A 17,983-nucleotide genomic window follows, 5' to 3' on the forward strand; every position below is an offset into this window, starting at 1 on the left:
GATTATTCATGATATTAGTGTAACTATGACAGCGCGCAGCGCTTCGAAATTCACCCCTTAAATTTATCAAATTATTATGTATCCCAAACAATGTTGTTAATTTTGAGCGTCGGGAGCAGTTTCCACATTATAATCCCGTTCAAATATCTGTATAATTACGTTACAATTCAAAGTAATATAACCAGAGAACGAAATTAGAGTTTGGTATTTGACAATTCGAGAGATTTGTCTGTCTGCATGTGTGTGTTATTCGCGTGTGATATCACGACAGAAACGTGTTCTATCAGTTTCATTGCATCTAAAGTACGAACAATAACCCTTATGGTTTCAAACTTAAGATTGTATATTTCCCTCTCATCCCTTCGCCTTTGAGACTTTAAGCAAAAAAGAGATGGATTTCTCACACAATTTCTACAGTTTTCGTAGCTACAGATATCGAAGGTGAAGGAGAAAGCGAGATACGAAAACGTCTATTTCCTTCTGTTGTGTTCTTTGTTAGAAAAGTACACTGAAAATTATATCTTCTCTCCTCTTTTCCGTACGTTTTCCACTCGTTCCAAAGTGAGATGGCTGTATAGAAGGTTTACGAAAGTCTTTTCAGTATAGGGGTCATATCTGTTGCTGCACAAATGGGCCGTCAGTCGCGTCTGTGAACGTTAAGGGATCGGACGGGTTTTAAGCCTGAAACAAACGTTTTTCAAAATGTATCGGAAATTTTAAATACCGCAACACAGTGGTTTCAAGAATTTTTGTGCCTCTTAACGTAAGTTTTTAAAAGTTACGATTTTATCAAAAAAGTTTTTTAACGCTATGACTTAAATACATATCATTTTTTAATTACGCTACCGACTACTTTTTTGTATGCAAGAGTGGGTTGAAGCTTTGATTCCTTGCATCAAACGTGTGCACTTTTTAACGATTCTAAATAAAAGGTCATTTAAATATGCAGCTGAAAAATCTTCATGATATTTGTTTTATATTTATGATTTTCCTTTTTTTTCAAACGTTGTACACCATTAAAAAAATTATTTTATTACGGAGCTTGGAGGTTACCCTAAACGGGGTAATATTTGTATATAAATTTCAACAGTCATGTTTCATGTTTTATTTAAATGGTTTTGAGTATTAGGATAGTTTTTTTATGTTTAAAGGTTCTTCTTTCGAGTAGGAAACAACGAGATCAGAAGAAAAAATGTTATACAAATAATGTGCGTAATATACGTTTTGAAATCACTTAATAGCTAAAAATTCTAAATGCTTTCTCATGTGCTATAATACATAAGGTACTGCATTAACACTCAATCGTCACGACAAAAAAAAGGTTGAACATGTATTTTGCTCAATCAATTTATTGAACATGTTATAATTCTATAGCGAACGAACACTCGTAACCAAGACCCAAGTTTAGTAAATATTTGATGAATTATGACTTTTTGCTTAATGTTTACCCAACTTTTAGATAAAAATAATTGGGTAACAGAATGAGTGGTTTAGCTCAGTATTTAGAAAAAATATAGATAGTAAATAATTGTACACAACCACTTATGCAAACCGGTTTCGAGACGTGCCTTTCTCTTCTTCAGGACACTAATCACACAAGCATGAAAATCTCACGATACACCTTTACCATATTAACATGGTAAAGGTGTAGAATTGAACAAAAGTATAAAACCGACGTTCCAATAGGACAAATGTTATCAGCTAACATATATTATTTATTTGTATAACATATTTGAGTTATCGATTATATATTAAGGACAAATAATAACCCGGAACCGCTTGACAAGTAAAGAATTCTGTATTTTTAAAATAGTTATTTACAACAGTCATATTGACTAGATATTACCACTACGTGCCAACAAATCTTAACATATCAACAATATTTTGAGTTTGTACAAATTTTTTTAGACGAGGACTGGATCCAACTCCCTGGGGAGATGTTCATATTAAAATATTACAACAGAGATGAAGAACATTTAAGAGAAGGTAATATAGAAGTCTAGGCAATTACAGGGTTTATGACCTGTCATTGGCTGGTTTAAGTGGCCACTTTACACACTGTGTAACATTCACCATTCTGCCTATATTTGAACATCTATATTCCTTCAATTTTTTCATCTGTTGATGTTTGTGAAGTTAAAGAGCTGAAACCTTTATTTATGCGGGTGAGATTCATCTAATTGAATTATTTCACCTACATACGAGGCAACAAAAATTCGGACAAACTCAAAATATTGTTGATAAATTACCTGGTCCATGAAGAAGTATGGAAATTGAAAAAATAACATTTTCAGGCGTTGCCTAGTATACATGTGAAATAATTCAATTTAAAGTTAAAGAGCTGAAACCTTTATTTATGCGGGTGAGATTCATCTAATTGAATTATTTCACCTGTATACTAGGCAACGTCTGAAAATGTTATTTTTTCAATTTCTATACTTCTTCATGGACCAGGTCCTTGTCTACAAAAATTTGGACAAACTCAAAATTTTGTTGAAAAATCCACCTGTACCGCATTACAGACCTAGTTTCCTTCACATTATACATTTTCTAATGCACGTACGCTGATGATCCATAATTTTGATCTTTTATTTTTTCAAGCTAATCAGGATTACAAACGCCCTGAAATATTGGCATTAATGATATATAATACATATATCTAAATGATCTTTAGAGTCTTAGAATCTCTGAAATGATTTACAAGTACAGTAGGCATGGTCATGGCCATATCAAGGCAGACATAGCGAGTGTGTCATCAGTGTGTCATGTGTGGCAAGTCAGGAGTGATAACACCGCTCGCTTCTTGAATGCTCGCTTTTGCTGTAGAAACACATCGACAGTACTGTTAAGAGAGATTTGTGAAAATGTTCTTAGGATCCTTGGCATCTGTGAGAAGAATCCGACGTTAGAACGCATGTTACAGTGAGATACATTCGAGGTAAATTTGAGCGATGATATCATGGGCATCTATATAGTTAGATATTATTTTTAAATTTGTTGCAATAGAAAGGGAAAACACCTTTGGACATACTCAAGATATTATTATGTTCAAAAATATTATTCAACCAAAACCCTTATAAATTCTAAACTGAAAATGTAAAAGTATTCTAGACGTTCATAATAGCTAGTAATAATAGTATTTAATTCATTTTTTTATTTTCATTTTATTTATTATTATTATTTATTTGACACTTTATATATATTTACATATAAGGGCGGGCATATTGCCTTGGCAATTTCTTCGTACCTACCCAAACCGTTCAGTTTGAGAAAATTATAAATACATGGACATATTGAATCTTACAATTTTATACAAAAATTAAAAGCAAAGATTTACAAAAATAAAAATATGTTTAAAAAAACAATAATTTAACACTATACTATGAAGAGAAGAGAGGGAATGGGGAGGAAAGAAGAAGGATAAAGGAACAATTCAAATATTTAGATAGTGACATTTCAATCTTTACTAAAATGTAAATAAAGAAGGGGCGTCTCTAACATTAGTGGGAAGATTATTCCACAATCGAGCGGCCACTACTGTGAAAGAGGGTGCAAGAAAATTAGAGCGGTGGCAGGGTATTAAAAGGGTTCTCTCGTTACTAGAACGAAGAGATACACGCCCTACGACCTTTTACATTTATAAGAAATACATTTATGTGCAGCAGTAAAAACATACGTATGTACATTAAGTTAAAATTAAAGATAACATAAAAAAAACGAAAAGATACAACAATAAGCAAAAATAAGGAAATGTACCAACATAGGTATATGGGTATATAAAAAGATAATAAATTTATTTACATACAAAAACATACACACATACATACACGTGCAATTGCATACATACATACACACATATACATACATACACATAAGTATCTACATTATTATAGAGATACATGAAAAAAAAAGTAAATAAAGAACAATATTTAGAAATTTTATACAGATTAATTTATCACCTTTTGAATACTTAACCTGTAATTATATAAAGACAGACGAAATATATCAACTTCACCATACTCGTTACCTTGCTGCTGGCAGGTGTTGTCTAGGTATTGGTAAATTGTAACAATATTTATGACTGCCAGGAGATTCAAAAAATAACTTTAGCTGCCGAGTATTTCAAACAGGTACTTTTATGCTGATAACACTAGTCAATTCCGGGACGTCCAATACGCTATATGCTATTATATATAAGTTTGAGAAATCATTCATAATTCTTCTTTTACAAAGAGATGACATATTAAGTTTACATGGTAAATTATCGTAATCAATATTTTCTGTGGGTTTATTACGTTTGTAATTTATGAATCTAAGGAATTTACGTTGTACTCATTCTAACTTTAAAATGTGAACATTGTAATAAGGTAACCAAATTGTTGAATTGAATTCTAAATTACTTCTAACTAAGGTAGTAAATGGTACATTGAGGGTAGTAATAGAATTAAAATCCTTTACAGTTCGCTGCAAATATCCGAGACATTTTATCGCCTTATTAGTGATGGTATCAATGTGAGGAATAAACGATAACTTTTAATCAAAAACTATCCCCAAATCATTTATTTGTGTAACTTTTCCCAGATTGATATTATTGATGTTGTTATTGAATAATATAGGTTTTTTACTTCTTATAAATAATATTACACAACACTTTATAAATATTATAGATTTAAAAAAATTATGCAGAACTGATTCAATCCGCATTATATGACTATTGTAATTAGGTTACCGTGTTATATTTGAGTATAAGAAAGTTATGTCAATCCTAAATGAGATTTAGAATTTGTTGAATTTGGTCGTGCCGTGACACTTTTAATCATTCTTGTTTCCTGCATCTATCGAATTTTGCATATTTAATATCAAATATGACAAAAAATACATTCCAAAATTTATTTATTTTCAATTTCAAACTATGTACATTATTTAATTTCTCATTTCGTAATTTTGCATATTTGTTATGCCTTTTTTGAGTTGGAAATAAAAATAAACATTTTGCTCTTCAATTTTGTACATAATTATTTATTAGCTTGGTGTAAAATTTAAATACGTTTTGTTATTCGGGATAAAATATTTAGCCTGCTGTTTTATAAAACAAAGAGTAAAGGCATGTGTATAGCGAGGATTTCTGAATAAAGGAAAATATTTAATATTTAAACAACAATATTACATTTTCTGTCTGAATGAAACGGCTTTTCGTGTATTTATGTTAAGGCCAAGGGATATCATATCGTATGATAATTCTAAAAAACAAAAACCTTTCTCGTAAAAGGCCTAACAAAGAGTCAATTTTTACATTGCGAAAGTAAATATTTTACTTTTAAGGAATTTTAAAAAGGTCAGCGTAATAAAATATAATGCTTGAGGTATCGTTCTGATTCTCATAAGCAAAACGTTTTATTTATTTATTTATTTCCGAAAAAGAACATAAAATTAAAAAAAATAAAAAAATGAACATCGTCGTACATTATTCATTCAGTGTGTATCAGTTAAATTTTAAAATAAAATGCTAATTTTTCAGAATACGGTTTTGAAATTTAACATACTTTTAAAAATACAATTTATAACATTTCTTGTTTTAAATTTTAACAAAAAGGTTTCAAACTTTTTACCAAGCTCTTTCTTGTACCATTTGTAATATAATTACAAGTTTTAAACAATAGTTTTTTATACTTACGCACCCACACACACGCACCCTCTCCCTCATTCATTTACGAATACACACATTCACATACACATGAATACAAACGTCACACACATACAATTACGTAAACTCTTTTCTTATATATTAGGTGTCATTAGATTTACAGTGTATTTTTAATTGGCTCTAGTTTTGTTAATATTTTTCTACTTATTTTGTTTATGTAATAGCTGTAAAATTTCCAAACAAAATAAAATAAAATAAATAAATGAACATCACATGAAAAAACTAATTCTAATTCAAAAACTGTTTTAAAATTAATGGTACCACCGATAAAACAATTATTCTAACGCCGAAAGATCGGCTTCAACAACACCGACAAATTATAGCTCACGTTACAAGGTAATACTTATGTATAATAATAGTTATGTTCTATGCCTTGGCGAGTGTCTTGTGTGCTTAAAATGTCGATTGGTATTGATTTTGCTAACATAAAATTCTAGTTTATAACTAAATACTCTTCAAATATTATGTAGGATGCGTTTAATAGAGTTTTGTGGAGATTGTACTGAGGATTTCATACCGAGGAGTCGTACTCTAACTGGTGTCTAACCTTCTTTTACTTCTTCCTCTATCTTATCCCATTTTATTTGGGGTCAATTAACCTCGTACTACCACAATCCGCTATTCTAGGCTATCGTCTCGTCTAACTGGGCTTCCTTCATCTATTTTTTTTATAGCTCTCTACCATGTGCAACTCGTCGGACTTTTACCTCTTCTGCCCTTTTAAAGTTTAAGCGCCATATGTACCGCATTATCCTCACGCCTCTCTAAATGGTCACACCATCTGTCTGTATTCCCTCATCTTCTCTGGAACTAGAAACACTTCGAAACTGCCCCTAATATGCGCGTTCCTTTCTCTATACAGCCTTGCCGACCACTTGAGCATTTTCATTTAACTTGTGTTGTGTTCCTGTTGATGCACCGCACCTTCTTCACAGTTACACTTCAGAACTGTAAATCATCCTCGGTCTGCGATATCAGCGTTAATATTTGCATTGACTATGAGCATCGAATCAAGCATTTGAACTGCATCAAAAAAAATAAAAAAATATGTTGATCTAAATTCTAACCACGCCCCATTTACTAAAAGTATATTTATGTATTATTTTTCATTTATTTTACCATTACACGTATATAGATACCTCTTTACTTATATTGTTCAATTTGCGAACATCTGTTATTTGTCCTAAGCCCACGCAATATTGATTGTTGAACTGTAGTAAATATGTAGAACTGTTGGGTTTTCAAACTTAATAAAAAAAAAATAAAGAGATACGTATAACAATAACCAATATAACATATAAAAAAATACATTTACAATTTAATGAAAAACAGTGTATCAAATCAATCGATAGACCAAATCAATGCATAAATATAAGCAATATTACATATAAGGCAAATCGCTGTCCTAGTTCTCGTATGTTTAATAGACCATTAAAAAAAATTGAGTTATGAATGCCAATATGTTCATTACGCGTTCATATAGCTAAAGAATTAATTTTATTTTTCCGTCATTAAATAGTACTTTCAGTATTTTTTAAGAAGCTAATCTCCACTCACTAATTTGACTTATTTGACTTTAAAAACAAATAAAATGTCTTTTGTACAATTTGCAAAATGGTCTATTGAACATACAAGAACTAGGGCAGTGAAATAATATTTATTCAAATTATTACTGTAAGAAAAAAAACATTTGACATTTCACAAATAATTTAATTAAATTTTGTTGGGGTATTCGAATTATTATACACGATGCACAAGCCGCGTTAAGCCAAAACATTTCTAAATTAATTCAAAAAATTATAACACAGTTAAAAAGTAATACAATGTACAATTATTGTAATACAGCTAAAATTTTAACGAGAAGCTATTAGGAAAAAACAACCAAGTAACACAATGATTCGTTGGCAAGCGAGTGCGTCACGGAGGTATCGTCTTTCTATTGTAAACGTTTGATTTTCCGAAATATTCCTAAGTGTAAAATTGATATGATTCTCGTAAGAACGTTAACTGCTAATTGGTATGCTAATAAAGGAAATTTAATTTAATTATCACTTCAAGCTAAATACACTTTAACCTAGTAAAACGGTTTTTAACAGTTTTATACGTTTATTAAATGAACTCAACTTTTGAATTTTTTTAGTATTGAAAAAAAAAATAATCGACTCTTATTATTAAATAAAAAGTTTTTTTTTTATATTCAATCATTTGTATTTAAAGTTTAATTTTTTTTTGGTTTTTTGTTTTCGTTTTTGACCCAAAAAATGTAAGTTAATTTGTACAAAGCGTTTTCCAACAATTTTATTTATTTGTCGAATGTTTACTACTACCCGTGAGTGTATTGGTTATTATACTTTCTAAACCCGCAAAGACAGTATTTAAGAAAAAGTGTATAAATTTTACTTTAAAATGTTTGAAAATGCTTTGTGAAAGGATGCAAATGTAAACTAAGGCCATTTTTGTCATTTTCATTTATTAACTAAAATTTGAGAAGGTATTTCTCATTATAAAAAAAAGTATTTTGTTTCCAAGAGACCCCTTCATAAAAATAAAAATGTATTTGTAAACATTATTGAAAAATCTATTGAATTAACTTAATTTTGCAAAAAACATATGCCCGAAAAAGGCGATCGATGTTTACTTACGAATTGAAAATCGTTTTTCCATTCGTATCATAAATTTTCTGGATTCCCTTTGACGGCTGAAGCGACTACCATTTCAGTAACCATTTGCTATACATATAACATAACCACAAAACAGAAGTACATATGTATATATGGGCACACGCGTATTTGGAAAAAGCAAATATAGAAAATGTAAACATTTCGAGACTTTGATTACATAAGTTCTCGAATTAGTTTGCTCTCAAATTCATTTACACTTTGTGTAGATAATGTGAACTATTGATTGTAAAATACACGCGGTATCCGAATTAAAACTGATACAATTTTAAATATTTTTCATCCAATCAGTATGTTACAATTATCATTCTATTTTTGCAGCCAGTGGTGCATAGGGCACTGCATTGGTGCCCCAATCGCAGTGTATCTTGATAATTTTGTTACATGAAGGTAAAATGATCAGTTTTACGTTTCAGGTTCCAGTCTATGGACTATAAAATTTTCTAGAGTAAAGACACATTTTTAAATACATTTTTCAGGTTAACTATGCCGGAAAAGGAACTCGAAACCTCTTGCATGGTAGTCAAATGCGCTGACCACTACACCACGAGGCCGACAGAGAACATCATCGGCATAGTATGGGTCGAATTTTCAGGAAGAGGAAGTGAATATTCCTCGATCTAGTGGAATTGACTTCCTAAGTTTTAAGTCCAATAAAATGATAAAAGTACATCATAAAAAAATATATTTTGAAGTTTCGCGGTGTGGCCCTGAAAAACAGCGTATATTATATTAGTTTATTATAGAAATAAAAGACAAGTGATACTTTAATCCACAAATTCGGAATATCCAGTGACCGGTTTCATCGCTTTCGCGACATCTTCGAGACTGGTATCTTTATTAAGGAGTTCAATGTATTTATACAAAACAGAGTCAAGGATAGAAAATTCAAAATTATATGAAAGTAAATAACAATAATGTTAACATGAAAAATGTATAATGTAATAATAAAAACTAAATTGTTAAGTGTCCTCGGCACGGGAAACCCCAGTGAGGTCACATTATTTTTTATTATTAATTATAGTTTGTAAGCGAAAAATATGAATATAAAAATAAATAAAAAAATAAATTTTTATCCTTCGGTCAGTTTTATCATGTTATACATTATATGTTATACATTTATTATGTTTTACATTAAAGATAAATGAATTACAAAAATATTAGCATGGAAGATTTTTTAACTCAAATGAACTTAGAGTCACAAGTCAAAAGATGGACCCGAGTACAGTTAAATGTGATCCGACACATCGTGACCGCAAGTTTCGGCTGAGCCGAAGTTTCAGCCAATTTTTGAATGAAACCTTGACCGAAAAAACGCTAAAAGTTAACTTATTTACTAATTATTAACATTGCTTATTTGATTTAAACTTATTGTAATAAACTTTACAGGTTTAACAATAAAAACGCTTAATTTGGGCGGGTTGAAGTGACTTTGAACTAACTTAAATAAGTTTTGGTTTCGGTCAAAACTAGAACAAAAGCCAAAATTCGGTTCCGGATTCGGTTTTTGCTTAAAATCTTGTTTTGGTTGCTTATAAATTTTTTACTACTTGGTTTTTACATTAGATTTTTTCTAAAACACCGTTTAAACGGAAATGCTAATAGTTTTAAATAAGGTAGAAACAAATATGCACGATTTAGTGCTAGGAGTTTCATGCCTTCTGTAATATGCTTCAATCCATTTTTCCATCTCCAATCTTCATACGAATCAGTTCTTTTCAACCTAGTTATAGCCTCATCACCTTATCACCTGAGACCTGATAGCTTCCTCTGGGAAAATCAATGTCATTAGGGATCTACGTTGTGCTCTTTTTGCAAATTGTCAATTAAGAAGATTGATTGCTTTATAGTTAAGTGGACTATATAGAGTAGAAGTTTGAAAATGTCGAGAACGAAAAATTGAGAAAAATATTTGCGTCATTAAAGTGATATTTTTTCAAAGTTTAGTATCATTAATACAGTTTTTTAGAAATAAAAGTACTTAAAGACCAGAAAGCCTTGTACGATTTTTACTTATTGCGGTTAGCAAACAAATTATTTAAAAAAATTACTTTAACGAAAAATGACTTTAAATTAATAATTGACATTGAGCTATCTTTTAAGCGCAACATTTATTAAGTTTTTTACTTTGTGGTATAGTGGTTGAATGCTTTTGGCAACCGTGATTGAGATCTCGAGTCAATTCCTGATACGGTTGATAGTTAATTTATGAACTTATAAAACACCTATGGGTGTCTTTTTACTTTTCAATAATCGTTCTAAAAAAAATAATTATATAAAATATTTGACTTCATACGCTTTTTAATAAAAATATTTATTTTTTATAGTAAATATTTTTATTTATAGAGTATGTTTTTAGCAAAATTTGAATGTCAATCGACGGCTTATATGAACATTATTTTTTTAGTTGTAAGTTTTTATTTTCCACGGTGCGTTATGAGCATTGTTGATAAAACTGTGGGGTTAATAGTCCATTGATCGACGACACACACCCGTATTGAATAATTTACCCGAAACATATTGCGACGACCGATGAAGCGAGTCATCATTTTATACCGAATATAATACATTACATTCTGCAAGACATAAGAGCGACGTCGTGTAGAGCATTCACAACAAACATACATGAACAAAGGAACGTGGCCTATAAAGATACCATGGGGCGTGGTAACGCTCTGTCAGTCAGCATCAGTCAGTCCAGCTAGCCCAAAAACTCATTGCAACGCAGTCTCTCAGTTTCAGTACAGCACCAATCAGCTTAAGAACCAATTCATGGGGGCAAAAATCATCAGCGCTGCAACTGTAAAGGAAAAAAATGTAAAAAATATTTCGTAATACTCAAGGATTTATCAAAATTTTGCCGCCGTTTTGGTCGTGAAAGGCAGTGAGTATTACAGGCGAACTTCAACTGTTTCAGATTAAGGCTGGTGGGGGACAGTTTCCCGCGGGATTACCTGGGTATTTGGGGTAAGTTAGTTCGGGTACACGCACCTGCGACGGAAGTGTCGCCCGTATATCACCGCCCAGCCCCGGCCGCCCGCGCCCTTTGGCACAAGGCAATGGATTTATTCAACTTTCTCTTAAACACCATCCCTTAATCAAATATGTTTATTGATTTGCGCTTAGTACAGAATACTAATTACATTCTACGTTTGCATATCTCAAACTAATTGTTTAAGGTAAAGAATGTAGCCCGAGTTATCCAAAATAAACTCAGTATACCAACGACCAATGTATCATTTTAAAAAAAAAGTATAGTCAATGGGTTTATATATTATTTTATTTCAATATAAAAAATTTAAACATATTAATATCCTGTCTCTGAGTTCTTTCAGGATATTTTTTATTCATGACAATAGTTTTAAATAATTTTAGAAGGTAACTTAATGTACGCGTAGGTACGTATGTTTCTTATAAGCACAACATATTAATATTACGTAAAAATACAAAATATGCAAACAACATATTTTTATGAAGGTTCCAAATAATACAAAAAACAAAGATTAAGTAGAAGAAATGAAATACAAAAAAAATCATTAATGTGTTATCAATAAATTAAGATAGTTTAACTAAACAAAACTTGAACTAAAGCAAGTAATAGTTGCTCAACGTTTGTGATAATAGTTTTTCCAACACTTTTCTGCGTAGGATTTATTAAATACCATTATTTTATTGCCCTTGTTTGTCATTGCTTCATAGTTTTATGTTCTTTTTGTTCAGTTTCTTACATATATGTTTCTTCATGTAACTATTGTAATTGGCTTAGGTGTTTATAATAAATAAACAATTAAATATGATAAAGGTTCGTAAGTCGTTGAATTGGTATATCAATGAATAGGGAAATATCTCAAACTACGAATACCGATAAAAATATATGAAATGGGTGTAAAATAATTTATTGTATTTTTTAAAATCTATATAGATATTGTGGAGAAATGTTTTCATACATAAATAAATAAAAAAACTTTTTAGAAATACGTCGCTAGAAAAACGCAACATGTTTGGCCAAGACAGTTGTGACGTCAAGATTCGTGACAATGTTCTTAACAAATTTGAATTGGCAGGAACAAATAAACATGAATCGTGACGTATTAGGAGCGTGGCTAATGGAATGACCGTTTTTGCGGGAATTCAAAATTACAAATTTAAAAATATTTTTTATCGCACTAATAATTAGAAAAAAAAAATATTTTAAAGTCTTTTATTACTTTAAAATATTTTATAAAAACTGATGTTTCCCTATTATAAGGAAGCATATCTATCTTTGAGATAATCAGCCTATGTAATATGTAATATAAAAAAACTACCGAACAATTGTTTAGTGAATAGCTTTGTTACCATGTGTAAGGTCTTGAGTTTCACTTTTTACAAGTTTGGGGTAAAATATGAAGGTGTCATTTATTATATTACCTTTTACAAACTTATATTGGAAGACATAAGCGGCTGGGGGACATCAGTCGAAAAAATTTAACATTTTAAATCTGACTGAAGAATCAAATTTCATAAACATTCTTGAAACGACTAAAATACTTTATAAAAAGACCCTAAATCTCTAGTAAATTATTATTAAACTAAATTGTATTTCGGAACATAATCATGACCGCTGGATTGAGGGAAATATTAATAACGGTGTGCATATAACAATATATTTTCACGCTACCAAGCACCACAGACAAAAGGGAAGCATATGAACATTCACCACAATATCCGGCAAAGAGATGATTAAAGACTTCTGTTTCACCTCTTTCAAAGCGTACATTAACCAATAGACAGGATGAATTATTTCTTACAAAGCGTTTTTCTCAAATAATTTTATCTATCTAGGTACGTAATTGTCTATTAGACAAAAATACTACTTATTAAAGTTTTGCTTATTGTATACAAGATTTACTACAAAATCATTCTAACTGCTCTCATTATAGTGTGAGGATCTGGCGGAATAGTCGGCTGTGGCCCTGTGGCCGTGTTGGGGATCTTCTCCGCGTTTGCTCAGGGACGATTCGATATCTTGCAGGACATTCGATGTCACAGCGTGGGCTTTAACTCTGCAACTCGATTGAGCTTAGACTATACCGTGTCCGCGTCATCTTTTAGAGAGAGATCACTATCATCAATGATGTGCTAACAATGAATAGAGGTTTCAACAAATACGATATATGATTAGATAGTCATTTTAACAAGAAGAAAAAATGGAAGTCTTGACATTACAGATACCACCTATCATTGGATGGTTAAAGTGCTGGTTAACTAATTTGCCGGTAGTCAATTATTAAAACTTCGTTAAGTTTAAATCGCCTGATTTGTTTTAAGAGAGCAGATCTTTTATTGATTTATGTGGGTGAGATTAATCCGAATCATTACGTTTTAATAAACAATATTTTGAATATGCTGAAATCTTTGTTGGCAAAATACTGGATTAATGCCTCCACGGAGTTTATCAAGATTGTTAAACCTCTTAATAGAGATAGAGGACGTTTTATAAAAGAAATATGGAGTTTTGGTACTTTTTTATATTCATATTCGGCAGGCTGATTCTTAAGTGAATAGTCTAACTTTTTTATCTAATTTTAAAAATTACAACACCTAATCTTTTTAAAGTAAATAATCAAAATCAATGGACAATCTATAAAAAAATACATTACTCTCTAGTAATAATTAAATACATTTTGCACATCAATAATAATTAAAAGCAAACTATGAACACACTAATAGTTATACATTAAACAATATATGGAAATTATTTTATAACATTAAATAGAAATTTTTAGTTTTATGTAAAAAATCATTTAAAAAAAAATATAATGCACGTAATTTTTTTAAAAATAAACAATTATTTTATCAAATAAGTTGTCGAAAAAATTACAGTAACAAAAATTAAAAATGAACTTATGAAATTTAAAACAATATATATATTTACTCTACAGTAGAAAATAGTTGAATTAAGGACAACATTTAGTATTTAATAGAGGTATAGAGTAGATAAAATTTTCAGGATAATTGAAATACTCTTGAGCCTGAGTAAATTCCTTTTGAAATCAATGGTATTTCTGGGTTTATCTAAAAGTTTATGAGATACTCGCTTTTCAATAAATTCTTGCAAAAATTTAATTAAAAGGTAAAACTCATTTGAAGTATTTAAACTGAGACGAGGAACCTTTTTTGAGAAGGGAGAATGGAAGTCTAGACATTTCCAGGACTTATGACTTGTCGCTAGCTGGTTTAAGTCGTCACTTTGGACATTTAGTAATCTGCCTACATTTATTAAATTGCTGTTTCAACGCATAAGTTTTTAAGATGCCTGTATACAGATTCATAGTAAATTAATGTATCGAGTTATTTATTTTTGATGATTAATTTTGAATGCCTCTAGTAAATCTCCATTTTGTCTGCGTCTACAAGTCCTTTAAAAACAGTGACAAATTACTATGTAATAAATGACGGCACTCTGTTTAACTACTCAATTTATTCACACTGAAATGTTGAATTAATTGAGCGACAGCAAAATGACCAATGACATACTTAAAAATTAAAAATATGAGGTAAAAACAAAAAAACGTAGTTTTACTAGAAACTGATCATTACGTTGATACGGTGGACCAATGCAGTGTCCTATTCACTATTTGTCGTGAAAATGGAATGATGCTAATGATGATTATGTAGACAGTAAATAATTCAGTAAACTGGATTTTTAGAGGCTTCTACTCTATCTTTAAGTGTTGGGATCAGGAGAAATATTCTGCTTGGAGGAACTGCTGGAGGAACTTTTCTAGCATTTGCTGTTGTGAAGAGAAAACCATCATATCAAACTCTTTAGGAGAAGCCGGCCTAGCCTGTTAACAGTCATCAACGGGCCTCTTGTTCCACTAGAAGAGTGTTCGTATTTTAAGTCCTACTTTGGTTTATTTTACCAATGTCCTGCACTAACTTGGCCATGTAAGATATTACTTCTCGAATGGGATCTGAATGAAGTATCACCGATCCGACGTCGCAAAGGTCTTTTTAAGACTTCTGCAACGTGCCGTCAGCTGTTGTGTCTGAAAGATAAAAAAAAGCGCGATGCATCAACAGGTGAGCGACATCTTGAGGAGTTTCATTATTACAAAAGCAGCTGTCAGTCTCGAAAAGCTTAAAGCGATACAAGTAGCTCATGAACCTACCGTGACTCGTAACGATTTGGGTAAGCTCAAAGTCAGCATTTTGCATTCTTCTGAAATCAAAGGAATGGTAAATTGTACGGAAAAATATTTTGGTGATTTGTCTGGTAGTTTCATACAAATAACGGTCGTTCCAGAGTTCAAGGGTCTTGCTTCTTATTCTCCTTCTTATAAAATTGACAAAATTCTCTAGACTTGAGCCTTTTCGTCCGCTTCTTCATTGCCAAAGATTCTGCAGTGTCTCATTATTCAGCCAATGTAAACGTTTTGATGTTTGCGTCGTAGCTTCTCGATATTTGTCTTAATGTGCATTACAATTGAGTTAATATTATTGCTGCCCGTTATTGCATGGACGCCAGATTTGCAGTCTGTCAAGATCGTTATTTGTTTCTCAAAGTTTCTTCAAAACATAGAACAGAGCTTCATAAAAAGTTCATCGTAAAGAGTTTCGTCTGAAATACAGAGCAGAAATCGTGGAAAAAAACACCTAAGGTGCCTAAATAATAGTAATTTTTCCGAATGCGCAAACCATCTGATAAAATAATTTAAATTAAGTCACTGGGTTAAAGGTTCTATATATTGAAAATAAAACAACAAAATCATCGTCGTAATTCTCTTTCCGCGCCAAATGGTGCATAAGGCACTGGATGAGTACACCAATCGCAGCGTATCGTACCAGTCCAGGGACCATGAAATATTCTCATGTGGAAATACCCCTTTAAATAAATATTACATATCAACCACGTCGGAAATCAAACAAGAGACCTCTTTTATGGTAGGCGAACCCACTGACTATTACACTTCGAGGCCGACATCAACTTAAGAACAATCAAAGCATAATGGTCCACTCCTATCTACTTTGCTCAGAATAAGTACAGATAATTGAATTTCAACCCCCCCTCAGCCCTCACTCTATGACTCCGTTAATACAAAATACTACTTGAAACAAATAATTGATTTCGTACATTCATATATATAAGATTTATGTATGACACAGTTAAAATTATAAAATCTCATTTTTAAATTATGCCTTTATAAGAGAGCACGTGTAATTCTGAAACTGGTTGATAATTAAATAAATAGTTGGTGGTGAAAAACAGAGTGTTTGTACTTTAGTTCTAATTAAATGATGAATATTCACAAAATCAATGCTTTAAATATACATTTGAAACATACATTATAAGAAATTTTGTACCATATTGATTTTATAAATTGTTTTGATTTTAAAAACAAAAAGGTTTGAATACATAAATTTTCTAAATAAAAATGTACGTTTTTAATTACAATCCACAAAGAATATCACGAAAAATAGAAATGAAATTCCTTTTAGCGCTGCCAAAGTACGGGTTTGACAATATTGCTATTAACGGACAAAACGAGATTCTCACGTATTATGTATGTATTATATTATGTGCGCATGTTGTGTGTTTGTACGTGAAAAAGAAGGCCCATAGTAAAAAAGTTTTGTTTGTTCCGCCTGCTCTTTTATCTTTCACTTTTTATGTTTACGGTTATACTGTTTTTTTGTAGCATTTTACCCATAAAAGGTGTAATGTCGTGTACAATGCGCACATATTGTAAAATGTATCTGCACTCGTACGGTACACGCGGCACATGGCGTCAGTTTTACTTTACGATAAAACCGACCCTATGATATTAATTATTTTAGACAATACTGTACGGGCGAATGAGAAATACAGTTCCGTCTGTGTAATAGAACCAGAATCACGGAGAATACTTTTAACTCGATACTCTCTGATAAAAATCCTAAAATAGGAAATTGAGTGGAAATCAGTCCACCGCAGAGTGAAGTGACTGGCGCATTACAAACACCTTTTTTATACTTCGTCTGAAACCCCGTTAAAAATAACATAATAATATATTAATTAATTAATTTAGTACTCACTAGTTATTTGGAAAATTATTTATCAATGGTCTTATTAAAATTATAATTACAATTATCATTGAAACTTCTTGGATGAGTTTTCACCTTTTTTATTATTTTGACCAACGAGCGCTTTCGCCTAAATTAATTTTATTTGTATATTTATCAAAATCATTCACTATTTTTTTTTTCAAGAAGTTTTATCAAGAAATATCAACAAAATTATTATTTATTACGTATATCGTATAGAGTGAGTTTATAAAAAGCATATGTCAATTATTATTTCAATTATGTCTTTGTATTATTTTCTTCTGACTTCAATGATTGTATTATTTTTTATATTTGAATATATATGTAAATAAATTTGTATGATTCAACTTTAAATATTTATACATGATTATTTTTTTACGTTGTCTCCTTGAAATTTTATGATTTATTATTTTTTATACTTTGTTTTTCTGGATTGTTATTCAATTGTATCAGAAACAATAATAATTTATTCAATTTTACAATGTATTTTTGTTGTTAATTATTATGGCTTAAAACGGGCACAGCCGAAAAG

General features: G+C 30.8%; 1 long non-coding RNA gene across 1 annotated transcript in view; it reads left to right on the top strand.

The window, feature by feature from the left end:
- Positions 1–649: 649 nt before the first annotated feature.
- The window catches only part of LOC148272928 (uncharacterized), a 31,746-nt gene continuing 14,412 nt past the window's right edge, over positions 650–17,983 (top strand). The window contains exon 1 of the long non-coding RNA XR_015824726.1: positions 650–763. This is a non-coding gene — a long non-coding RNA (uncharacterized LOC148272928). The remainder of the gene's footprint in view (positions 764–17,983) is intronic.

This window comes from Micrasema longulum, unplaced genomic scaffold (genome assembly GCF_059751315.1).
Source record: "Micrasema longulum isolate JH-2025_06_02 unplaced genomic scaffold, ASM5975131v1 h1tg002146l, whole genome shotgun sequence".
Classification (NCBI taxonomy): domain Eukaryota; kingdom Metazoa; phylum Arthropoda; class Insecta; order Trichoptera; family Brachycentridae; genus Micrasema; species Micrasema longulum.